General features: G+C 39.4%; 1 protein-coding gene across 1 annotated transcript in view; it reads right to left on the bottom strand.

Annotated features, from left to right (window-relative positions):
- The window catches only part of myripb (myosin VIIA and Rab interacting protein b), a 137,561-nt gene that overhangs the window by 108,609 nt on the left and 976 nt on the right, over window positions 1–27,976 (bottom strand). The gene's annotated exons all lie outside the window — the stretch shown is intronic.

Here is a 27,976-nt window from a genome sequence, read left to right as displayed (position 1 = left end):
CCAATATCATTAGCAGGTGCCACCGTCGTTATGGCAACAGGAAATGACTGACAAGGTGGCATAAGTGAAAGTAAAAGATGAAACCTTAAAACTACTCGCATAAACATACAGTGACTTTTCTCCCTGCTCCGTCCTTGCCCCAATGTTTTGGAGTTTTCCCTCATTTCCCATTTGCCCTCTCTGTATTCTTCGTTCAATATCACTTTCACTCTGTCGTTTTATTCCCTTCTTTTTACACAAACACAGTCCTACACACAAGCACTCTGTAGGCCTGAAAGTCCACACAGTGGTGGGCTGTATTACTCTATGAATCACTGCTGCATCCTGCTGCTACTGTAGCTACACTTGTGTCCCACACAGTTCAATATACACACAGCTACAGGCCTAATAGCCCCCGTTACCCTCTCTACCATCACCTCTGAGCCCTCACACCCCTCACACCCGTCACACCTCTAAAACAAACTGTGAGATCCAAATTTATGCTGTCATTTTGCCAAACTAGCAAGGACCAATGCTCAAGTGCAAACACTTGACTTTTTGGATTAATAAAGGATATATTTAATGAAATCAATACATTTTCTGACATTAATATATTCACTCTCTTGCTGAGTGAGATCATAAGATCAATACATCTAACAATTGTCTTGTTACTTATACTCCCTGTGACTACTACATTTATTTAAAGAAAAGAAGTGTGGGGTGCCTCTTTAAACCAACAATATAACAGGTTAATTAGTGAGTTTTAGTGGTGCTGGTAGGTATGCAGATGTTGTTACCTTTGGACAAACCTAATCTCACAGTTTCTCCTGTTCCTCGTCTTCATGTTAAGATAAGCGAGCTGACTGCCTAATTTCTTTCTGCACAGAATTAAGATGTTCTTATCTTAAGCCTCATTTACGCTCAATGTAAGTACCAAAACAGATACAACCATTTCAAATACTTCCACACGACCTTTACGTTGACATGGATGTTAAGCAAAGCAACCACTAGAGGACGTCAAACATGGCGACTTGGGGCAAAGCTGAGGCAGCCTCGGTGGTCATCTGTGAGGCCGTTAAATACATTATGACGTGGAGATTTTTTTACCCATTAATACCTCCTCAAAAAGTTCAGTGAATGTTTAAACTTTCTTCATTGTCTCCTATGGTTGTGTCTTGGTTGAACTGTTCGTTAAGCTCCTACGTTAAGCAGTGCTATTACTCTGCTTCGTCTGTGTCCATACGTTACTAGAAAACATGCAGAAATACGGACAAAATGACAGAATGTTCCGTCCTTATCCATATTGAACATCAAGCATAAATAAGCCCTAAAACTTGGCAAGAAATAACATATCAAAACGACAGAATCTGCAAACTTCTGCAGGAGTTTGCTGGGAATATATCACATCTCTCCGACATTGTGACAAAGCACCAATAAATCTAACATTATACTTTACTGTATCTTTCAATACCCCTCGGCTCAGGCTGTAATAACGGTTATAACATAGCTTTCATAATAAGTCACTATGGACGTAGAGCTTGTGGGAAACAGAATTTGTGCCACTGCAGTTACCAGCAGGTACAAAACAATAAAGTATCTGCAGTTAGACCAAACTGAGTCCATAAAATATGACCATAACATAGGAATAACATTTCAGAAGACAACATTGACTTCAACAGGTGCTAGGAGAGATAAAGAAGGAGAGAGGAAGGGCAGAGAGTGTGGACACATATTGTAACTTTATTATGCATTTTATCTGTGCACATCACATTATGTCCTCATGTTTTCTCCACATGCACAAGGCAAGTCATCCATGCACAGAAATACCAGAGTGTTTGGTAGTCAGTGCACTTAGCATCATACCTTCCACTGCAGTGTGTTTGTTTTCCTATGTTTCAGAGTATTTATCACACCCTTGGCTGTTCAGTAAATCAATTGAATGCTCTGTAAACCACTTTTCTTATTAAAATTACTTCATAAATATTTCCAACTTGAACTGGGGATGAGGACAGAATTATTATTGCTGATATAACACCGAGTAGAGCACGTTAGGATAATAAAGTGTCGTTAATACAAAATGGGGCCATAAATTACAGTGCAGCACAGCAATGTGAGCTGCTATAGCAAGATTTCCTTCAGGTGGAGAATATAACTTTACTCAGTGTTACCTTGGGAACTGGCTCGATGAAAATTACTACTTCAGTCTTCATGTCATGTAGGGACTAACCAGAAACAAGACCATGATTCATAATTTATCAAATAGAGACAGGGCCTCTGCTGTACAGACCCCTTGGCACTGCCAGAGTTACATCATAAAAACACACATTTTCACAGATTTTACACCATTTGCTTTTTATGGGTATGATTCAATTGAGTCATTAAATAACATTATTTGTTAATGATTTAAGTCTTGCATAGGTTTCATCTTGGCTTTTTTTTTATTGTATTGACAGTTTTAAAGGAGGTCTTAAAGCAAGGTAGAGGTGAAATTTCATCTACAAGAAAAACAAGTGTCACAGAGTGGTGCTCCCACCATCTTAATGACTAACCACACACACCAGCCTGCACTTCCCAATCGATGTCTGAAACTCGCCGAGTGGAGGCAAAAAGGTAGCGTTTAAGGTAACAACCAATGCTTCTGACTTTGTCTTTCCTTTAGACAAACCTCCAGGGGAAACCTAGTGTTCATTCAAAGCTGTGTGTTGGTACAAAATATTAAAAACTTCCATGTGACTGTTGGTGTTGTGACTCCCATGCCTTATTGATTTTAATCTTTAAAATCCATTTCAAGCCTGAGGAGACCATGGAGATACTTGAAAGATGCTAGGTTAAAAAGGAAGTTTTGCTCCAAGAGTTTTGTGAAGCAATACAACTTTTTAACAGCTTAAAATAATTCTGTGAAAAACATCTGCCATAAACTCAAAGTTAAAGTTGACCTTTACACCAAAGCAGCACGATGACCATGGGGGCATCAGGCTTTAGTGTATTTTTGGAATTGTGTTAGTGGCCAATATTAACTCTCCCTTTAATACTGGTTACACCTAAGGGGAATATCTGTCTCTTTAGCTGCTGAATGCTACACTATGTTTGCCAGCTAATCTCCAACTGTGTCTTTCTGTTGTTTGTTGTTGAAAAGCTAGTTTGTCATATTACATTTAGCTTTTTTTCCGTGAACAGCTGACTGCTTTGGCCAAAAAAACAATGCATGAGTGAGGGTTAACCAAAACCAAAAGTCTCTATGTTTATGAGCTAATCGCTGGCTAGTCTCTTCTTGTTTGTTGCCGAAATGCTAGCATGAAGTGAGTTTATCATATTACATTCAGAAAAAAAAACAACCACATGATAGACGTTATAGTGAACCAAAACCAGAAGTTGCAGGCTGTAAGCTAAAATGATGAGCTGAAAGATGCTAAAATGCTACATAGAGCTGAGTGAAACTGCACATTTTGGACAATCCAAAGTCCTGGCCCCCCTATTTACTATTGCTAAGACAAAAAGAAACATGGGGACGCCAGTTCCGTTTAGCCCGGTGCTGCAGTGTGAACTTTCTGGGCATCAAGCAATATAACTTAGTTTAAATCGCCAACAGCAAGGGCTAGAGAACTTATCTCATTGGGATGCTAGACATGGTGTATATTCAAATAAATAACACAGGGGCGGCACATCGCCTTTCAGAGATAAAATAAACAACAGAACATTAGCCTTGACCTTTTCTGGCTGAAAAAAGTAATGATTAGTGCAGGTTTAATCTCTTCTAAGTGGTAACTGAATTCTAGCCTACATTTCCTGCAATACGAGTCAGAAGAAATTAAATCCCAAGCCTCCCACTTGCATCTGCTTCATTTCTGTGGACATCATTTTTGTTTTCAGTCACTGATCATAAATAGTGTTTCTTGTATTTGGTGAGGCTTACTGGATGCACTGCATGTCTCATAAAACAGCTAAATCTGCCATTAGTGCTACTGTACCACCCCCGACAACAACAAGCCCAACAGACTACAGAGAAGAGACGCATCTGTGGATAATGAAGGTCACTTCATTATTTTGTTTGTACATTCACTGCAAGTCTGAGTTGTCCTGTTACCTAACAATTCACGGTTCCTAAATGCACCACAGTGATAGTGTTTGCTTCAACATTAATCTTAACTAATACTGTAGTAACAATGCACAAAATAATAGAGAATCATCTCACAATTAAGTGAAAATTAAACAACTGTGGGAAAAAAAACATGGAGAACAGTTGATTTATTGCCCTTATGTAATATTCATCATGTTTTGTGGGAATACAGGTTCATTTTTAAAGTTGTTTATTATTCAGTGCAGAAAGAAAAGAGCCTGTAGTTATTCATATGAACAATATGAAAGAGGGGACCAACCTTTTTAATATCAGACAAGGGTGTATCTGCTAATATTACTTACTGTCAACTGAAACCATCACGGCACATAGGCACAGTACTTATTGGATTCTTTAGCCTGCAGGTCTGTAGACATACACTTCTTAAAAGCGGTGCAGCGAATTCATCTTCCGTTTTGAAGATAACACAGAAAAACAACAGCAGCATTAATGAAAATCATTTATCATCATATGGAAGTGAGGTGAAGTACCGCACCTCATAAAAACAGTGCAAACAGGAGCAGGTAGCACACATTACACATTACATCTGGCCCATAAACAAACACCACAGAGACCTACATGCAGGGAGCAGATACTGAGCTGAACTGAGTACTGACTACTTCTGTACTGCTGCAGTGCAGTGACCCAGGCCTTCATGTCACATCGCTGCTAACAGCAGTACAGGCAATTTAACTCCGCGCACCCACCAAGCACGCTTCTAAATCAGTGGTTAATCACTAGAATGACAAGCTCAGCTAATTATTGCCCTCCTCCTCACCCACATCCTCCCGCTCTCTTCCCCTGTCAACTCTTTCTGTGGTGTGCTGCCTGCTCCAGTACTCAGGCGATGGCTGGCTATTTCGAGCCACGCTGTTGTCTGGAGCTATGTTATATGAGCCTCTTCTTTCGGCCTGCTAATTATTACGATTATCCGGCACCGCTTGAAGATACACGACTTGCTGCTTATTTGTGTTTGTGCGATCCAAACAGCCTGTCTGTGCTGTGATGGCTCCCTGCAAGTGAAAACATGGTCGAGTTTGACTGGATGTCTGCTCAAGTTTGTCTTTGCACAGAATTTGGGATTGAAATGCTTAAAAGTGTTAGCCTTGTAACAGCATTTTTAATTCGATGTTTCCAACAACTGATTTACAAATCTGTCTGTTGCGTTGTCTGCTTTCAACAAGCATAAACACATGAGACACTGAGCATATTTAATTTTAGAAATGTATCTCTGAAAGAGTGTGTGTTTGTGTGTGTGTGTAAGCATCCGTTTATCCTCAGGATGCCTCCGGAAATGAAAGTAGGGGAGGAAAGATTAGTTTTCACAGGCACAATATCCAACGGGAGCTTCTGTTTTGACTCCTGAAACACTCGCATGTAACCAAGTATTACAAAGAAAAAATGTTTCATTTTTAGGGTGACATCTCCAAACAACATGCTTTTTAAAGGGATAATACAACCCAAAAACAAAAATACATATCATTTATTTTACAGTAGTGCTATTCATCAATCAAGATTGCTTGAGTACCACAAGCCAGGTGTCATCTAGTTTCATTATATTTGAGAGAAGGCAGACATCTCTACAGATGCCATCGCCAACATTTGGATACTCACACCGACACAGTCTAGACTGATAAACAGCACAACAGGTAAGAGGAAAAATATCTATTTTTGATTTTGGTGTGAACTGTCCCTTTTAAAGACAAACTGGAGCCTAATGAGAGCTTACACATACAGACGTCAGCTCTAATTTTTCACATACCACTAATAATATAACAACCATCCTCTCCACTACTATAGTATGCTCATAAAATATCCTAAGACATGAATAATTATGAGAAAAACAGAGCAGTGGAGGATACTAAAATGTGTAATGACACCTGACTCCAGAGGAGGGCACTAAAAGTGTGAAGTGAAGAACCTATTAAAAACTATAATTAAAGGATTATACAGTATGCTATAAAGTATAAACTGTTCTTCCATAGAGAAATTATGAAGGCTTTGAATGACACTGGGCTTTCATCTCAAGGAGGTAACAAAAAAGAAAAAGCCAAAAAAGAAAACGCTGAACTCTCATCACCAAAAGACTAAAACCCCTTTTTCATAAAATACAGATAATTATGTCATCTTTCCTTCTTACAACTGTACATTTGAAATATAGTCTGGCAGCAAATCTTTTTTTTTTTTTTTAGCAACAACGGAGGGCAGACTTAGACTGCATTAGGACTGAATATGGCAAGGGAAAAAAAATCTGATTTGAGGTTGTGGTTTAAAAAAGAGACTGGCAGAAGTGTTGTGTGTCACTCAGTCTGGTCTGAGGCCTGTGGTCAGCCATTGGGACGAACAAAGTGCAGCCATGTGTAGACAGTCCAGCCCGCTCCTGACAACATGGACAACAGTGCTCCCTATGGGCCCAGCAGAGAAGGTCATCTTCAAAGCCTGCACACAGATGGGAGGGTTTGCAGACTGGGAGTGCATTTTAATGGTTTGGAGGAATTTAACTTTCCGAGCCACTGTTCCTTCATCAAGGAAACTTAAAAAAGGAAGGGAAAAAGTTGCATTGTTGGACATAAATAAGCCACCTTTGGCAGAGTACCACACTACAGTGCAAACAGTTTGTACGTATTTGGACAGTGATGTGTTTCTTAAAGCTTTGGCTGTTCTCCAGCACTGAATTTCAAAGAAACAATGGGTTTAAAATGCTGACTTTCAGCTTTAAGGGTGTTTGTGGGTGTTCACATCTATATTGGGTGAACTCATAGTGCTTTATGCCCTGAGGAGGTAAGTATAAAAAAAGGCCCCCATTTCTTTGACGGTTCATTGGATGTGGATGTAAACAAAGCAGAAAGTCAACACTTTACACTCAGAGTCACCATTTCCTACAGAGGCTAAACTAAATTGTCTGGATGCTTACAGACTGCACTGTATGCTTTTACATGTTGTTTTAACATCACAAGCCCATTTACAGAACATTTCGTTGCTATTTCATTTTCAGGATCCAGCTTGCGGTCGCGCCTGGCAACCCCTGGGAGAGCAGTGGCAAAGCTCCATTAACATATTTGGGTTAGCATCTCACAACCTGGCAACTGAGCAGTGCAGCTGTGCAGAACCCTCAGTACAGAGGACACAGTCATAAAACACAATCGGCCTTCAATGAAACGCAGGGAATGGACAGGGTCTGTTTGACTCTTGTGCGAAACAGTCACATGATGAGGAAAGCAGGTGGTGCTGCTACAGTACCAAACCATTGCATGTTAATATTTCAATGGATTATCAATCTGTCTTCCCCACTTTAGCTCAAAAAGTGGTTAATCCAGCTAAACATAGTGAGCAGGATGTAACCCAGGCTGGCTGTATATTTAATTGCAATTAAAGATGAATGTTGGGTTTCCCTAAATGACAAAGAGAAGTCTGGATATGTATTCCACATGTCTCCAGATGTCTTCGACTACACCACTGCTTTCCTTCACCTGACCACAACTGTAATTGCAGATGTGGAGCTGGCTGGGACCCAGTGTGAACTAATGTGGACCAGTAGATGAGCCGTCAGTGAGCCCCAGGCTTCATCAACATAGCCTATGATATACAGTACCACCCGAGGCATGAAGTGTTTACGATGGCTGAACATTACTGGGTTAGTGATATACTACAGAGGGGAGATAGGGGATGTTGGACACGCTTCAGTAGGAATATATGTCAGGGGAAGATATTAGCAGGCCTGCCAACACTAGCATTATCAAAGAGAGAAATGGTAAGAGGGAGAGACAGAGAAGAGGTAGATGATTGCCAAAAGAGAAGCAGGAGGGGGGGAAATATCGTCATCAGGTGACATAACCACCAAGTTAAAAAAACAAACATTTTCCTTTATGACGAGTTATCAAAGAAGCCCGCCTACAGCTTGTGTAAGGGCTGCTCCATTATGGAAAAAAAATCATAATTATGCCTATTTTGGTCCTTACTGAGATCACGATTATTTTACATGATTACTCCTTGGCTTTGGAATCATCATGCATTTAACTATATATTTTTTATTTATTTAATTTAATTTAATTTAATTAAATAAGCTGAAGCTCAATTTTACTATAAAACAAATACAAACTATGTTTTTATAAAAAGAGAAAACTAAATAAAAATATATAAATATAAATGAATTGAAATACATATAATAAAATAATAAATATAGATATTTTGTTAAAAATAAATTAGATCAAAATTAATAACATCAATTATGTCCTTATTTTAGTGCACACTGAAAACATATATTCAATATATATACAAATAATATATGAAAATAAAATTTTCCAAAATAAATAGATTAAATATGGTATGGTACACTGAGAGAACCTACTTAAATAACTAAATATATATTCAACAATTTGGTAAATTACATTCAAAATATTCCAGTCAGTAGCTCAGCTCACAAGTTTTTGCATCACTGTGTGGAGCCACTCGTCATCTTCCTCTGACAGGAATGGCTTGAATCATAGTACTCTGTTTCAGCTATGGTTGACTTCTTGTTATTGTGGTATTTATGTGCAGCTCACAGCCTAAGAAATAAAAATAAAAATTGAGCCGTTGTGTGAGAGGAGAAGACACTGTGGGATGGATTATGACAGTGGAGGAATAGAGCAGGCGCTTTGTCTTTCAGCTGGGTTTCTGCCATTTAGGCCACTAAAAAGTTGCATCCTTAAAATAAATTCTCAATCATTTATACTGCAGGAGGTGTACTCCTCTGGAAACAATCAATCACCAGCAGTATGTCGAGACATATGATAAAACGGCAGCTGCTTTACAAGGCAGTGCTTAAAGAAAGTCTGTCTGTGTGCTTAATCATACAGCCAGAGATTACTGCTGCTCTATACATCTTCATTCTGCTGCTAAACAGAAGATACAAGATGCACATAAACACAAGTGCAAACACAGACACTCATGCAAAGCATAAATTTGATCAAAAACTCTTTGCTCTCATGCAAACACACTGCAGTAAATGGGCAGAGCTCTCAACATCTGCATCTCATGTGTCTCATCAAGGACGGAGGAAAAACATCCTCCAACACTTTGTCCTCCCTCCTCTCTCTCTCTCTCTCTCCCTTTTATCCATCTGCCCCGCCTCATGACTGTCCTTGCAGTCGCCACATTCTCCTCAACAAATCACGCATCACAGACAGACTTCACGTTTCAGCTGTAGCTCATCTCCGTTCCTCCAGTGACAGTTTCAGACAAACAGACAGGAGAGTGGAGAAGCACAGAGCAAGTCTATATTTCTATAAGTGACAGGAGAGTTTTAAGCAAAGTTACAAATGTGAGACAATGAGCCGAAACATGACTAGATCCCAACTGATCTATCGCTATATTTGCCTATTACAGACATATCATATCATATCATCAATCTGTCCCGGCATATATGTTGTCCGATATATGCCATTGTTTACATCCATATTTACGTGCTAGCAGTCTTCTTCTTCACTGCCTTTGTTGGCATATCGCTGTGTTTCTGGATGAGTTACCGCCACCTATAGATATAGTGGAATTGTGTGAGACCAAGAGGAGTGTGTAACAGGTGTGTGAGCATCACATGTGCATACTTGTGTGTGTGTGTGCATGGAAACAACCAAAATGGGGACCCACTCATGAAAACATTGCTACATAGCACTTGTAGGTAAGTCCCCATAGGAATTACAACACGGTAAATAATGCATGGAGTACACATCGCAACAGTACAACAGTACATTAACAATTACAGGTGCATCTCAATAAATTAGAATATCATAGAAAAGCTTATTTATGTCAGTAAGTCAATTCAAAAGGTGAAAATAACACATTATATAGATCGATTACACACAGAATGAAACGTTTCATGTCTTAATTTATTTAATTTCTTCTAATTATAATGATTATGGCTTACATTTAATGAAGACCTAAAATTCAGTGTCTCAAAAAAAAACAATACTACAAAAGACCAATTTTAAAAAGTATGTTTAATATGGAAATGTTGGCCTCTGAAAAGTATGTCCATCTTTATGCACTCAATACTTGGTTGGGGCTATTTGACTTGAACTACTGGAAATGGACTTTTCCATTATATTCTAATTTATTGAGATGCACCTGTACATGGAATGCTGAAATAGCAACAAATTAGCCTCAGATAGCTACTATAACAGCCCACTAGGTTAGCCATAGAAAGAAAAACAAAAAAAATCGACAATCACTTAAAAGCTGAAAGAGAGAAAGATACTGATTCAACAAAAGAAATTGGGGAGTACATAAAATATGGCTGCTAATATTTACTTGGTCACAAAACAGTGTTCAGAGAATGCCATTTAAGGAACGTTTAGGTCCTGTTTCAGATTACCTTCCCAGTAAAAGAGGAACCTTAAGTGGCAGATGTGTACAGTTATTGGTCGAACATAAAAGTCAACCAGCTTTCATTTATTAGCCTTAGCCGATTATCAAAACTCAAGTCGGGGGGGCTGGAGCCAATCCCAGCTGACACTGGGCGTGAGGCGGGGTACACCCTGGATAGGTCGCCTGTCACAGGGCTGATACACAGAGACAGACAACCACTGATGTTCTCATTCACTCTTATGGGAATTTAAGAGTCACCAATTAAGCCTAAACTGCATGTTTTTGATCTGGCAATTTGGCCATTAAAGATAAAGAAACATTTTGAAAAAACACAGACAAATAGACCAACAGTGAAGTTTCGGCTATACAGAACATATATGCGACAATTTTGATTTCAACATCAGCTGTCTCATGTCACTTCAGCGTCCCTACTGGCTACGGGAATGCAAACACATGAAAGCACTTGAAGGTATGAAGTTCCCTTGGGAGCTCCCGATGGGCATTTCTTCTCAGGTAATAACCACAACTGTTTGCTCTGAATACACTTCATGTGTAACTGAAACCAACTGCTGGTAGCTCTGGATGTGTAATATTACTGGAATGTCCCTTTAGAATTGACACGCTGTTTGTAGTTACATGAACTAAATACTTTCTTCCTGAATGCAATTAATCCCTTTGGTATTTTCTAAAAATACTAGATCCGATAAGGTGTTTTGTTAACTTTACAGGAAAGTAATCTGGGCTAAAGGTTCAAGGGCTCAGAAATGTATAGTAAACTAAATTCCAACAATCCACCATAGGCAAACATTTGAAAAAGGAGGATCTGTGTTGAGTGTTTATCTTGCTGGTTTATGACCAAAGCAACAGTTCTATCAGAGCACCCGACTCCTGCAGTCATTAAAGAGAGGAGGGCGAGCCAACCACATCACCAGCTGTGACTCATAATCTCTAGAAACCAGTCACTCAACAGACGACGGTTCCCCTGGGAAACACATGCTACTTGAAAAACGGCCACCAGTGGCAGAGTGGTACCCCTAAATGATGAAACAATAGAGAGTGAGTGAGCCTTGCCTCGATTTAACTCGAGTGGGTGAGCGTGTGCAGAGAGATTGCAGACATTTAAACAGACAGTTACCACAATGATGCTTTAAAGCACATACACATTCATTAATAAGACAGATATTGATTGACAGGTGTCTTAACCTATCACATTATGCCACAAAGGTCGGCGCCTGCTCCTCTCACCTCAGGCCGCAGGAAAGTTTAATGGCAGTGATGTGGATTCTTTGGACGACTTTATACTGTCATTAGTGGGTTGTTTTGATTACAAGTCATGGAATAAATCTTCATGTGTGTCTGGTGTTGTTTAGTGTATGTCGGTGATGAATCTCTGGTTTACTGAATGTCACTGAATGCTCCATGATGATTGTTTATGTGATAAATAAGCATTTAAATCTCTTTTTTTTGTTAATTCAGATAACATCACTTAACGTTTAAGGTATTTTTACTCTGATTAGAGGGCAAGACAGCGGTTAGTGAAGTTTCAGTAACACTTTACTTTAGACATCTTTAATTTGGATAAACTGGAGGTAGCAATGATCTGGTATGTCCCTCTCTGTATTTACTCTGATTGTGGTCGAAGGTCATGAGAAGTGTAGAGAGAGTTGTTTACTTTTTCACAGAGACTGTTTCAGCCGGGCTCCGAGAAACCTGCAGTTACTTTACATGAATACACGCACGGTTGAAGAGTCAACAAATACCGAGAGACTCATTAGGTTTTCTGAAATCTGTCAAGATATCAAACATAACACCTTGAGTAGCCACCCTTTGATGAGTGCAATGAATTGTGGGTAGGAAGATAGACAGGCGGCTCTCCATGGGGAAGAAGGTGCTGATGCAATTAAATGGCTTCTATTACATCTACTCTAAAAAAATTTAGTCAATGTATACAAACGATTTCAACATATAATCACCATTTTCACCAACATAAACAGATTCACCACAGGGACAAGTTTTTATAAACTTATTTAAAAGCATTAATAAAGTGCTTTACAGGATGGCATATCAAACAAGAATAGTAAAACTAAAAATAAGCACAAGTGATAGAAGAGAGGGATAATAAAACTGGAATTACAAGATGCATAAAATTACATTTTCAGTAAAGAAACCATTAAAAATGCAACGCCGGCATTAAAAGTGGGCAGGAAAAAAATCCTAACTGTACATAAAAGCAGGACTAAGTCATGAATGCATTTTAAGAGGAGCTTTAAGTAGAGTCCATAATCCTTACGAGTGTGAGAAAAGAGCAGAAAATCAAGTGGTTTTGCTTTAATTGGGAGTGCTTTATGTAGCTCATTAGTACTGAGGCTTTAATATAAAGGAGAGTCCAAACACACAAAAAAAAACATATGAGCATATTGACATCGCCTCCACCTGCCAATACAGACAGTAAAGTTACTGTACACAAACATGCACTGCTGCCATGGCAATATTGACTGAAAGAAGCACATGACACACTTTATTCTTGATTACATATAGACACTCTGTTTTATGGGAGGGTGAGAGAGAAAGTGCAGGAAAGATACAAATCAAACAGGTAGAGAAAGGTAACAGGTACGGAGAGTGTCAAACCTACAAATATATGCAGGGATAAAACTGCAAAGCTGGTAAATAAATTAATCTGCCATTGAATGTTCCAAAAATATTAAAATGAATGTAGGCATTAGTTAATTGATTAAATGTGATATTAATGTAAATTCTTTATAAATTAGCTTCTTCATTGTTAATTCCCCTATTTATGAAGTTTTATTAATTTGATTAAGTTTTCTATTTAATTTTCTCTGAATTGTTCTTATTTTTTTTATTAATTTCTAAATGTGTTTATTTATTTTTGTATTTATTATTTTATTTGAGATTATGTATTTAAAAATGTATTTATATATTTATGTATTATTTTCCCTTTGCAATTTCCCCCCATTTATGTCTCCAAACGTATTTATTTATGTATGTATTATTTTCTTTATATATTCATATCATATATGATGATGTCATTAACTATATTAAACCTATAGTTGAAAAGTTGACCCCATGACAGATTCTAAATGACAGATCGTCATTTGTATAATGACGAAGAAATGCAAAAAAAATAAATGTATAAAAGATAATACAAAAATAAACAACTTTGGAAATATAAATAGAGTGAAAATGCAAAGGTAAAATAGTATATAGTAGTAATAATTATATTATAAAAATCAGCAAATTAATTGATTTGAATGCAAAAATATATACATTTTAAATAAATTAATGAAAATTAATAAATAAAGGTGTATAAGGGAAAATTAAATAAATAGGGGAATTAATACCAAGGTAAATAAATAAAGAAGTACCTGAAATCAGTAATATTATATTATGTCACATTTCATCATTAAATAATGCTTACATTTACTTTCTTATAATATTTTTGCTACATAAAAGTATTTATCAAGTCATATTATTTATTTATTTTATATTGGCAGCTTCGGACGTCCATACAAAGAGACAAGGAGAGAAGAGACAGACATTGAATTCGGTGTCAAAGTGTGTTGTCTCCTGTGTTGTGTTGAGTGATGGAATACAGGAACAGTCCTGAGGGAGATATTGATCAGACTCTACCCATTTCCTCAAAGACAGACAGTCAGATCCAACCCCCAAAACACACTATGGATCCAGCCGAGGAGAAAATAATAATCAATGGCCCTCCAGAATAAACCAAAGAGGTCTTTAACATGAGGCAAAACACTCCCCTGCCCCACCCTCAAGCCCTGCTAACCAGTGAACCTCAACATCGGCTCCACCATCAACGCTACAAGTGAGTCCTTCTGTTCCTTACACATATGGAGCTTATCTGATTAGATCCATCTCATAAATAACAGCTCTTGAGGCTTGGGGTCAAGGATGCGGGAGCAGAGGGAGATCCCCTTCTAATTCAGCACAGGACTACAGGGAAAGCTCAGCACTTATTTAATTTTGAGTGTGTGTGTCAAGGTGTGTGTGCAGAATGGGAGACGTATGACAGAACGCTGCTCCGTCATCGATGATGTGATGTAAACAGATTATCTGCCAGCAAGTCTCAGCTGATGTGGTGCTTTGTTCGAGAGCCTTCATGGTGAAGAAAGCATTTTCCACCTAATTGCTTCACAAACTGAGGCATGCTAGTAAGCCCTGTTGGTGAAGACAATGCTTCTTTATCTTTTAAAATCTACAGCATGCTTGAATATGTCAAATGTGAAGCTAATTTGGCTAAAAAAAAAAAAAAAAAGGTTGTGGTAGGATAACAAAAAGATTTGAAATAATATGGGAATTTTTATATTTGACAAGGTGACATTTTTGTTATTGATTCATTAATTATTATCATTTTCTGTTGATCAAATTAACAATTAGAACTAGTACGGGCTTGACATAAGCCATACTTGATTTTGAAGTATTTAATTGACATGATTTTCTTATTAAATAAAAATGCTGCTTACATTGACTCAATCTCTGAAGAAAAATGAAATGAAGGTGAGAGGAAAATATGAAACCTTTTCCCCACAAGTTATTTCATATATTTCATAAATCTAAAAACACATGATGCAGCTATATGTAAAGCCATCCATTTCCCCCTTCTTCAGTATTACCATTCTGTGTCAGGCAGCATATTAAAATGCTTGGATGGGATGGTGGCAGAAAACACACCTCGGGGGAAGAACAAGACAACTGGAACAGAAACAGAACATCACCTGAATACAGAGAGGGTTAAACACCACGGCGCAGCACTTATACAGAAGGAAGACGACGATTCATTTTCTGTAATGAGGCCGACTGCACCCTGTACAGAGTGTACTGTCTGTCTGTGTCCCTCCTCACCTCTCAGACACACTGTAATCCCACAGAGGATCCTTCGCTTTCTCTCGTTTTGACTCCAACAAAGGCAGACCCTCTCTGAAGCTATGGGTAACCGACTGTGCCCAACACCCCTGCAAACAGCACAAGCCCTTGTAATTAACACTGCTGGCGGAAGTTAAATCACGCCAGTGTCACGCACAAGATAAGGCCCATGGGATGAATGACTCGGCTTTTTGGGAGGTAAATGGGTCTTTTATCTCTTGGCCTGGGTGTAATGAAGAGCCGGACATGGGTGAGAAAAGTTCCGCGATAATTCAGAAAAAGAAAATCTCCATGCTGTCTGGGCCAAGCATCACTCACCGGCCTCCATCTCAACACAACATGGCTACTGCTAATGAGGAGCTACAGCGGTAGGGAGACAGGAACAGACAGCGGGATTTAGAGGGATAGGAGCACTGAATGGAAAATAGAGAGGAGGAAGTAGAAAATCACAAAAGGAGAGGTCAAAAACTAGATAGATTCCAGAGACATGGAGTGAGATAACACCGTCCTCCTGTTGCAACCTGCTATTTTCCTCTGACTCAAAACAGCCTTGACATTTGGCCAACAGGAGAAGTAATCACTGCAGACCCAGACAAATATAAAAGTAACAGCTCAGGAAATTGTCTGAGTCTGTCTTAGTCTTCCTGCAGATAACTCCCATCTAGGTGGAAATGTATACACATTTATCTGACGGAAGACAAGGCTGAGCCGCAATCCGTTCACCTCCGTTTGACCGTCAGTTAGCAGCAGCTAAAATTCAACACGCACAGATAAACACATTCATGCAGGCAAGGTTATAGAGGAGAAAACTATCTACTCAGTCAGCCGGAAAAAAAAGCAGGTGTATGAAGTATGAAAGCGACTGTGCCACAAGTAGCCGAGGTGGATTATTTTTCACTATCTCATCAACTGATCCTGTGGGCTCAGCAAGCTCCAGAGGACGGCGGCGCTGCGCAGCTGCTGATTTGTCACACTCAGGGGAAATCAGAATCTTCCTCCATCAGACGCCGTAAACCACCGTCTGTTTAGGACACTTTGCTCAGGAGAGTCTGTGAATGCACATGTGCACACACACACTGATGTCCTCTGAGATGCACACTTTCCTTCTCAGGAATTTCTTGCACCAAACGTCTTTTAAAGAAGCGCAACGGTGCTGCATGACGGATCAGCCGCATGGGCAGCCGCACGCCTGGTGCAGTTGTACACACACACAAACAAGAGTGCTATGCAAATCAGTTAGATTTGCCTTGACAAATGTATTATTTAGCTTTGTTCTTGTTAAAATCTATCTTGAGTTTGACTGTGTTCGCTATAAAGTGGATATTCAATTTGCAACAGCAGCCACAAACAATGCTACACTGCTTCAATAAATATTTAATCAGGCATATTAGCCAAACACTCCCGGGGCCTTTTTATACAGTGATACTAAGTATTTAAATAACATTATATTTCATACTGGGAAAGATCTTTTTTTAATATATTTGACCATTAAAATTTTAAGAGATAAAGATGTTCAAATCTTTCTGCAAGGACTGCATTATGTTAATACAAAGAGCTGCTGCACCTTTGATAAATGACTCAGGTCTCAGTGTGTGTGTGTGTGTGTGTGTGTGTGTGTGTGTGTGTGTGTGGCAGACAGACTGAACACAGTATGCATGAGCATGCCCATGTGTAATTGCCGTGGTCAGGGGGGCTATATTTTTGTCTGCTAATTAAGTTTAATTATATTGAATATCATTTACTAAGGGCCATATTAAAGACTAATTAGAAATCACAGAGTCTGTGGCAGCTGTAAGGATCACCTCAACAGCCCCGAACACATGAAAGCAAATTAAAACACAACCAAGCTGATTCACAAACTCACTCTGTTTCCATATGTTTCAGGAGCTTGTTCATCATAAAACATGTCAGAGTCTTTTCAATATTTCATTAATCACATGATTTAGCTACAACTTGAAATACATGTGTCATATTGAAGGATATTTGCACTTTGACCTTTAATAAGTCTGCTCACCTTCCTGTCCACAAGAAGACGCAGTCCTCTCTAAAACGAGAGCATGACATTATTAAAACTACATAAAAGTCAGACAAAAACAAACTTACATAATCAGCTCTAATGAATTAAAGATACTATAGTGATGTGCTGACATAGCCGGTAGTAGGGAAAGTGTTTTCTCCTCTTTTCTTGAAACAAAAGTCAAAAAACAATACAAAAAAATTTATTAAATCATGTCTGGCAGTTGTAAATAGTTCATTGCCATCACACATGGGCACTGTATCAATCAAAATGTCACCCTGGCAGACCGTGAAATGTGATGAATCACAAAATTATACTGCTAATACACCTGCCAATGTGGCTACAGACAAAAAGGTCAAAAGGATTTGTCCTTCTTGCTCACTGTGCACAAACACACGCTCGACAAGATCAGTACATACACACACAGCACTTCCACATCAAAAACAATCCACATCAACATGACTCAGACAAATAACCCACACCAATAACGTAACACAGCTAATCCCTACCAAAAGAGAACCACAGCCAAGAGAACACAACTGCCACAACAACAGGCAGACTGAAATTAACTCTATCCAGACCCCTTTTCTGGCTGCTACATGAAAATATACTCGTACTAAAGATGGAGGGAGGCGAGGCGATTAGTCACATAAAGCTGTTTTATTGTTAAGACTTTTCTATGTGTGTGTGTGTGTGTGTGTGTGTGTGTGTGTGTGTGTGTGCAGTTACACATGACATCCCGAAGCTGTGGGCCGTTTCATGTGAAAGAAGGTCACATGTTTACATAGGACCCAATGCTGGATTATGGCACAGAATAAACACCTTAGAAAAGAAAGGGATAATACATGTCTTTTTAACACAATGGAGCAATTCATCCACCCACAAAGCTCTGCGGACTAGTTAGACGATTTCAGGATTTCTAAACTTCAGGTCAATAGTTTACGAGTCTGGGAAGCAGACTATGTTTTCATACCATTATACCTTACTGACATTTCACCAGGGTAAACGGTACATGAGGGTATTAGTTTATTGAAAAAAAACAACATAAAAACTGAGCTGCTGATGATATAAGTTGTTGTTGCATGTATGACATTCATAGACTGTATTAAAATGACATTGTCAAGCCTACAATACTGTGTATTTAATATGCAATTAGTCAACTTTGACAAGTGTTGCTGGATTTAAATACTTGAGGTGAAACTCATACTAATATTGATTGAGCTTTGTCTCGTTAGCATGGGTGTCAAAACCACTCTCTCCCAGATCAGGGCTCTGGCTGCCTCTTATATAGAGGAATAATCATGGACTGTATATAAATAATGGACATAGTCACCGTGACGTCACCCATTGGTTTGTGGACTGCCCGTTGGAAGCCTCGAGTTCAGCGTTATACTCGTCGCCATCTTGCGTCGCCATCTTATTTCCAATACGCGGAGCAGACCATATTTGGACTGTGGAGGAGCGCGAGGGATCTGACGACACTGACTACAGTACCTACCGACACTACCAACCAAACACTGAACAAGACATTTTTACTGAACAAAACGTTCAAATACACTGTCATTAAGTGAAAATACAGTGAAAGGGTCAAAGTTATGAGACCAAATCAGTAAACGTCCTCTTTTCTATCTATTTAACGTTATATGTAACTTTATTGACACGTTGCCATGGATACGCATTGCTCTGCTTCTCTCCTGATGACGGCTCGCCTTGTTAGTGACCTGTAGCCACGCCCCAAATCATACGATTTTTTATCTTCTATTTTCTTCTAAATGGGGCCATTATTAGAACTATTGACATCAAATTGTCTTGAAGATAATTTTTTACTAGCGATTGAGACCATAGTGTTGTCCTGAAAACTTTTTCTGAGGTAATAAATCAAGTGAGAAGGCTTCAAATTTTGCACTGAAATGAATGGGCAGATTTTTTTTTCAGCCAAACTTAGCACCCCCTGCTGGAATTTTCGGTAGATTGCAGGCTTAAGGCACTTCCTGGTTGGCCTCCATGCTCAGACACAGAGATTGCCGCCTGGGAATAATACATTTCTAAAAAAAAAAAAAAAATACCCAACATATTTTAAACAACGTAAACATCAATTCATTTCACAGGTAATCATCACCTCTATTATACAAAAATTCCCACAGTTTGATCACAGTTTCTCCTCTATAGAAACGGTCTTTTACTTGGCAAATTAACATAATTAATAAAAACAATTCATGCCGCATCACATGATCAGTGATGATTGGCGTCATTTTACTATATAATGACGCCGGCCCTGACGCCCTGTTTCTTTGCCGGAAACGGGCAGGTAAGTAGGAGCGGGCAGATTTCTACACACCCATTAAGTTTTACATGTTTGTTTTTGTCTAAATTAGAACTGCCAAGTGTGCACCCTTGGCAGCGCTATTGTACAGTGAAGGGAAGGGGGATATGTGCTTTGTAATGTCCGTTTGGTGAAGAGCAGGGGGGAACGGGGAACGATGTGGTATATGTGTCTGTGTGTGTGCGCTGCATGTGTGTGTGTGTGTGTGTGTGTGTGTGCCGATGCATGTGTGTGTGTCCCGCTGGCCGCGTCAGTGACGGGACTGCTCCGTCGCAGTGGACAATAACATCACATACAGATGGAAGATGGGGCCTGGAGCTCTGAGTCATGCAGTGGAGCATGAAAAGCAAGGTGCAATTAGCAAGCTAGCTAACTAGCCTGCCGCTAAATTAGCAAAAATTTAACAACTCCATTTGACGGCACAGAAAAGAACAATGGTATCACAAGATGAGATGATGATTACAACTTTGTTCAGCTCAGTGTCCTCAACCAGTGTAGCATTAAAGCAAGACATAATTAGCAAGCTAGCTAATGTTAAAAAGCCAGCAGTCTGCTAGTTAGCTAGCCTTAATGTTATACTGAAAAATAGAAAATTAGCCCCTCTAGTGGCCAACAGCAATGGTGGGTCTAATGGTTCTTCAGCTACTCACAGCTAGAGGATTACTTTACCGAAGGAGGGTGGACAGCAGCTGTGGAGAGGTTGCTAGCTAATTAATTAGCCAGTAAATCTCTCAAGAAAGGAAGTGAAGGATGGTAATTTGACAATTTTAAGCGGTGGAATTGTGATTTCCAGGTCCATTTGTGATGTTATTGGGACAAGTAAGACTTTTCCCATAGACTTATGTAGGAAAAGACATTTTTGGCAAAGGAGTTTTTTTAACATCACAACCCCTACAAAAATGACTCATTTTACTATCAGATTCTGTCCATTCTGTCCGATAACATTTAAAAAGTCTAGAAAAGCCATAAGATCAAATTCACATTCAAGTTGAGGGTTTGGTCGGTGAAAGTCTTAGGTGCACATGTTCCATGGGTCCAATAAATGCAGAGGAGCTACAAGGATCAGGGTATTGTTTTATGCACAGAAGTCAACCTTTTTTACTTCATGCACCACTGAGAATCTATCATAGGAAATAAGCAGAGCCCTGTCTCTAACATTGTAACCAGTTCTCTCTATACATCCATCGTATCAACGCAGACATCAAGGCTGCATCAAGGCTTTTGTCGTTTGGAATTAGGCATGGTTTCACCTAAACTGGGTTGGAAAAACAATGCCCGTTCCACTTGAAAGGCAATGTCAGAAGGTGCATCTGTCCCCATTTAGCAGTACTTTCACAGAGGAGATGGCACTGCAGCCCAAAGGGACTTTCCTGCAATGAAGGGCAATCTACTCTGACTGCTTGTGCTCTGAAATCCAATTACACCAATTTATCGATCGTCATGTATACAGAGCTATATGGGCCAAACACAACCTGACTGGCTTTTATCTCAGGCTGCAAAAATAATACAATTTTTGAAGTTGTGGTGATGCTGAGTGTGTGGCAGCATGTGTGTCATCTCTAAACAGAGAGGCAGAGAATAAATACAGGAGGAAATAGAGGTCAGTTCCTGCCCTGACAGAGTGACATCCTCTGCCACCTTCTCTCAAAAAGATCCTAACCTCCCAATGTTACTGCTGCTCCCTGTACCTGCCTGCCTGTCGCATTCACCAGAGCTAAAGAAAACAACAGCTGACAGGAAGAAACAGAAAGAAAGAAACTAAAGCCTTTACATGAGGCATATTAAATAGAAGTGGACAGATTTAAAATATTACATACAACTTGATTAAATCTACAAAGTCGAAAATTAACAACATGAAAAGATGTCTGTTGTTACTGCTCAGCCTCACTTGTCTGAACACAACAACACAATTTAATTACAAAAACAGTCACTATTTTACTGACTAATTAAAACTGCTGATGCACAATATCACCCCCTGATAAAGGGCTGGATTATTGAGCCAGGAATTACTCGGCACAAAGAAAAAGAGAAAGATTACGTTGGAGAGAGAATGATTGTAAAGTGAATAGGCCCACAGTCTCGCAAATAATTGAGACTTCTCCCCGCAGTATTGTGCAGGGACATTAGACTTGTAACAGCTACAATTAAAATGAGTTTTGGTGTAAGCATTACAGGTGAAATAATTGGCCTATCCATACAAGGACTTGCCAGACACGTGTAAAGTGGATCCTTCCCAAAACTGAGAGCAAATTACCCCTCAGAGTCACCAGTCATCTTCTCACCACTCACACAGAGGCAGTGGTGGATAGCTATTTCTATCTAAAATCTTTTCCTAGTCTCACTCCCTTGGGAGTGCTTGCGCTGTTTGTTAAGTAGGCCCACGTCTGTGCTCCCCCAAGTCTCCTGCTGCTCCATAATGAGCCACTCCAGCTGTATGGCCACTGAGACGGCAGAGGCCAGAGGTTGAGCTGCTCACCCTCTCTAATTGGCAAAATCACACTCTCTGTCTTAAGCAGCAGAGCAACCAGGGGAATCTACGGGAGTTACTGAAGATTTATTTTCGAAGAAATTATATATATATATATATATATATATATATATATATATATATATATATAAATATACATATATATATAGCAGGGGGCATCAACAAGGTGGGAAGGAGCACTAGAGAGGAAGCTGACCTGGAATGACATCTGGAAGGCAGAGCCACAGCGTATTAAGTTCATGATCCAAGCTGTCTACGACGTGCTACCAAGCCCAGCTAACCTGCATGTTTGGGGAAAGAGTGACCTTCCAACTTGTCCTCTCTGTCCAGGAAGGGGCACGCTGGAGCACATCATGAGCAGCTGCCCAGCAGCTCTTGGAGGAGGTCAACAAACACACCAGAAGCCGGAAGTCAATACCCTTTGTGAAGGCTGGTGAGAAGCCACGTTCACAGCCAACACCATCGGCCAGTCTTCTCTCATTGGCATCAGATTGGGAACTGCAAGTTGACTTGGGCAGGCACCTCAAGTTCCCAAAACACGTAACATCAACTTCCTTGAGACCAGACGTGGTACTGACATCTGCCTCTTCGAAGCAAGTCCTTTTATTGGAACTGACAGTCCCTTGGGAGGACCACATGGAAGAGGCCAATGAGCGTAAGCGACTCAAGTACCAGGAGCTCATTGAAGAATGCCGGAGGAGAGGCTGGAAAGCCAGATGTGAGCCAGTAGAGGTGGGATGTCGGGGCTTTGCTGCATGCTCCCTGTGCAGGGCCTACAGCCTACTGGGAATCTCAGGAGCTGCAAAGAGGAGAGCCAGAGTCCGCCACAGAGGCTGCAGAGAGAGCCTCCAGGTGGATTTGGATCAAAAGGTCTGAAAAGTGGGCCAACGCTGCTGGGACACAAGCCGGGGATTGATCACCCCGACTGGGTCGCCTGAGGGAGGGTGTCTGATGTTGCAAGACCCGAAACACCCGAGGATCTCAGGAAACATCACTGATGATGTGTCCCAGCGCATCTGTAGATGTATCTATACACTGTAGCAGCTAATGAACTAAAGATAAAAAAGTGAACTATTCCAGGTTTAGAGGCAAAACATCACCGATAGTTTCCCTTTATTTTAAGTCGAGCTCCTAGGATCGAGACTTGGTAGCAGAAATTAGACGCCTGAGCAGCAACCTCTAGGTCTGAAAAGTGAAGCCAATACAAAAGTGTTTTAAACCTGCAATCTTTCTAATGGCCAGCAGGGGGCGCCTCTACGGTATACAAGTCTATGAATGACCCTACTTCTGAAGTGATTTATTACCTAAGTAAACATTTTCCTAATGAGTTTATGTATGTCAATCATCAGTTTCAAGTCTTTAGCATTTAGTCACTTTTGATATTGCTGAACAGTAGTGTGTCATCAGCATAAAAATGATGATATACATTGGTGTTCAAAAAGAGACCCACGGGTAACATTTAGAGAGAAAATACAATAAAGATCTATACTTGTACATTTCGAAATAACAGTAATCTTAATATAAGACATAATAAAAATTACCTCATACAGTGATAAAAGCATGAAAGTGCACATACATCATTAACTAGCCCATATTAATACCTTAGGTGAAATAAAAAATACAATGTTTATTGCCCCTAACTAGGCTTATAGCTGTGTGCACTACTTTATTTACATATTTATTACAGTTCAGTATTTATGAGACAGAAGGTAATATCAGTTAAGTGTTTCAACGTTTGTTATTATTCAGCATGGGAGAAAATTAAAATGGAGCATTTAAAGTGCCAGCTGAGGCTTATAAACTATCCCATGAATCCTTCAACGGGGTAATTTACAACTCTGCAGGGTTGACTTCATTCAAAGAAGGAAAACAAATGTCAGCCATGCATGCAAGCAAAAACCCACAGGGAGAGAGGTATCTGCTGAAACACTCAGCCACCATCTGCCGTACACAAGCTTTCATATTCCTATTCATATACTGTAAACATTTGACATGTCATATGAAAGGCAAATTAGTTGTTCCTCTCTTTCTGTAACCTGACTCGTTACAAAAAGACCAAAACACAAGACTGACCATGGACATTTCCTCATTTTTAACATATAATAAAGTCGCAGTATTTAGTAGTTACCAATATTTATATGTTCAATTTATCCATGCACTTCAACACTGATGCCTCTGGGTGCAGTGAAATCAAATGTCAGTTTATATAATATATCTGATTCAGGATCTGGATCGTGGAAATACTTTAAGAAATAATAAGCTTATAAAGATATGACGTAACATGGAAACATGCCCCTGTCCCAACTTTTGCAGAACATTTTGCAGGCATTAAATTCAGAATGAGTGAATGCTTACAACCAACTTTGTCTGTTTCAATTAATAATCCATTTTCAATTGAATATGAGTGAAAAAGTACTTTACGAATGATCACACTCCTTTTTATTGGTAGTGTCCCAACCTTTTGGGAGATGAAGATCTACATAGATAGATACTTTATTTATCCTGAGAGAAATGCATGCATTTAGAAGCTTTTACTGCACATACAAAATAAAAATCACTGATACACAAAGGAATAAAGATTAGAAGCATAAGCATAAAATGCAGCAGTGAAGTGATAAAGTAAGTGCTAATGGAAGTAGTGTGAATGTGCATGAACAGTGCATGAATACTGATTATAATGGATAATAAAAAATACAGATTACATAAAATTACAGATAAGTATATGACTAAATATAAATGCATAAGGCTAACGTGGTCTGTAACTGACTGACAGCCCATCATCCTTAATGATAGAATGCAAGTGAGTATTATATCAGCTTGACATCTGAGAACTTCTGCAAGTGGCATGACTCAGAGTTGTACTTAAAGCAGAAGTGTAACGGGTGAACAAGACGAGGGAGAGCACAGTCTGCAGTGAGACGACTGACCACAGTCCCTCAGCCTGACATATACTGTGGTCTCCCTGTGAGGTAGTCTGTGATCCAGGTCACACAGTGAGAGTCCTCCCTCGCCCCTGTCAGCTTGTCTCTCAGTCAAAGGGGCTTGTAGAACCTGATAATGTAATAAATTCCCGATAATGTAATAAAAATATGCACTTGAGTCCATTGAAAATGTAATAAAACCTGATAATGTAATAACTTCCCGATAATGTAATAGAGTGCATTTCCCAATAATGTAATACACTTTTTACCAATAATGTAATAAAGTATAACATTAATGGGAGGTTTTTGATCAAATCAAAGATGGCGGAAAATCCAATATGGCCAAAAAACCCCATTGAGGATGCATTGAGCTCGGATTGTCCCAAGGGTTCCAGTGATACATCCTTTGTAAAAAACGGATGAACGGGTCAAAAGTTAATAAACATTCAACTTTGACCTGTTGGTGGCGCTAGAGCTCTTGAGCTAGAGTTGCCTACACAGTATCACCACTTGAACCCAAGTAATGGGTGGTCTGCTGTTAAATTATTACAATATTGGGGAATTATTACATTATCAGGACTTGCGAAATGAAGGCTAACCTGATAATGTAATAACCTCCCATTAATGTGATACTTTATTACATTATTGGTAAAAAAAAAAAAAAAGTGTATTACATTATTGGGAAATGCACTTTATAACATTATCGGGAAGTTATTACATTATCAGGTTTTATTACATTTTCAATGGACTCAAGTGCAGATTTTTATTACATTAATGGGGTTATTACATTATCTGGAATTTATTACATTATCAGGTTCTACAGGGCTGGATGGTGTTGAAGGCATTGAAAAGGGACCAATCTATATAATGAGGGTATATTTTGCTGTGTAAAAAATACTCAATCCAAGCAAAAGTTCTACCTTCAGTAATTTACTTAATCTGTTATGATATACTTTTACTTAGTTTAAGGATCTGATTACTATTTACATCACGAAAAGAGATAGAATAAAAGAAGGGAATAAAAACTGTGTGAGGAGCTGTGTGATCGTGTAAAACAGCTGCTGAAAGAAGCTAATTTGACTGTCACTTTGCATCTTATATGTGCTTTGAAAACTTTCCGTTTCAAACTTTTAACAAGACGTAATAAGACAACAAACACAGAGCCCGATTGCTTTTATGAAGAACGGTTGCCTCATCAACGCCTGCCTGCAACTGCATCAACATTAATCTGCTCATCTTTTTGCAGTAAACAGCAGTAATAACAGCCCGAGAGGCATACATTCTTTTTGATCATTCATGACAGCTTGGTGGGAGAACATTTTACAGCCCAGTAATTTGGGAATACACCATCTTTGCTTTGAAACTGATTCTGGGAAAATAAGGAGGGTTTCAAGTAGCGCAGACCAACGGCTGCTTTTCTGGTTTGTGCTCCTCAGAGAACAGCAGCTAAGATGTTTAGTGCTCAGTAAAGCAACGTAATCACTCATGGCATCCACTCAAGAACACAAAACCACCAAGGATCGCCGTTCAAATCTGAAGAAAGACATCAAATCTCCACAACAAAATAGCTGATGCTGGGGCCTGGTAGGTAGTCAAAGGAGCATATTTGTCTTCACAGAATTATAGGGTACAACCACAACGAAACTGAGCGAAAAACATGTTTTGTATTATGTTGTGGTATTTGATACAGTGGAGTTTTAATTCCAAAACTTTCCCCGTCCTGCTGAAACGACACATAGCAGACAAACTGATTGGGACACACATTTGATAGACCAAACCCCCATGGAGGCCTGTCAAGAGCGAGGCGAATCCCCTCTGATACAGGCTGTCACAGGGAAGGGAGGGGAGGGAGGCAGTGAAGGACAAGGAGGTGAGGAGAACCGGGCCAGCACTTGTCGCATGTTAAGTAAGAAGCTGTGACACCGGAACAGAGCCTTGAGCCCAGGACCGACTGACCCCCACAGACCTGACAGCCCGCAAGCAGAAAATACAAGACAAGCATCTTCCTACTTCAAGGAATATTGTGGATTATAAATGGCAACAAAAGCCATCTTATACATAAACAGAAAGGAACTGTTCCAATGTTTTGCCAAAGCTTTGACTTTAGCTGCATGAACATATCAATACTATTAATTGCTAGGCTTTCTAGCATGAATTACCAGCTAGATAAAGACTGATCTTGATTATTTTTTGTTGCCAAAATGAAATGCATTAATTGAATCAGACGCAGGAAAAGTTCAGAGACAATATGTGGTGTTACATGCATGTAACACCACATATTGTGCAGATTTGCAAATTTTTTCGTTTAGCTTCTTTGCATACATCCGTGCACTTTTCAGATGGAGAGCAGGCAGCTGGAGGCAAATGTAGAAAAGTAACCCACTTTGAGCCCCAAACACAGTAGTACTTAAAGGAGAGCATTAAAAAACTTGGAGTTTCACAAGATCTCTGGGAATGGTTTCTGTAGAAAATAGTACTTCAGTTTAGCGAGCTAGTAGCCTGACACCAGTGGTGCGTCTATGTAATGTTACATTTGAGTTGAAATAGCAATATGAAGACATTCATTCTCATGCACATTAACCAACCAGCCACAAGACAGGAGTCGTTCAGCACTTCTTTGGTTCTGATGTCATGGACCCAGGCCCACACAACATAGTTATGGTCATTTGTAATGACAATCGTGAGCACCCTGGAAAAATCAATCAAGCTGTGGGACAACTGGCTTTTATTCATTTTGGATGGCTCTCATACATACCTGCTGCAGGTTCATCCAACTCTTTTATGTTCTCACTCTCCTCTATTTTAAATTCACACAGTACGTGGTTTTATCACTTCCTTGTCATTGACTGTCCAACATTTCCAACTGTTGTTATGTCTATATAGT

Source organism: Centropristis striata, chromosome 23 (assembly GCF_030273125.1).
Source record: "Centropristis striata isolate RG_2023a ecotype Rhode Island chromosome 23, C.striata_1.0, whole genome shotgun sequence".
NCBI classification, from domain to species: domain Eukaryota; kingdom Metazoa; phylum Chordata; class Actinopteri; order Perciformes; family Serranidae; genus Centropristis; species Centropristis striata.
The sequence above is the reverse complement of the archived record's forward strand: the minus strand, read 5'-3'. Positions and strand labels throughout refer to the sequence as shown.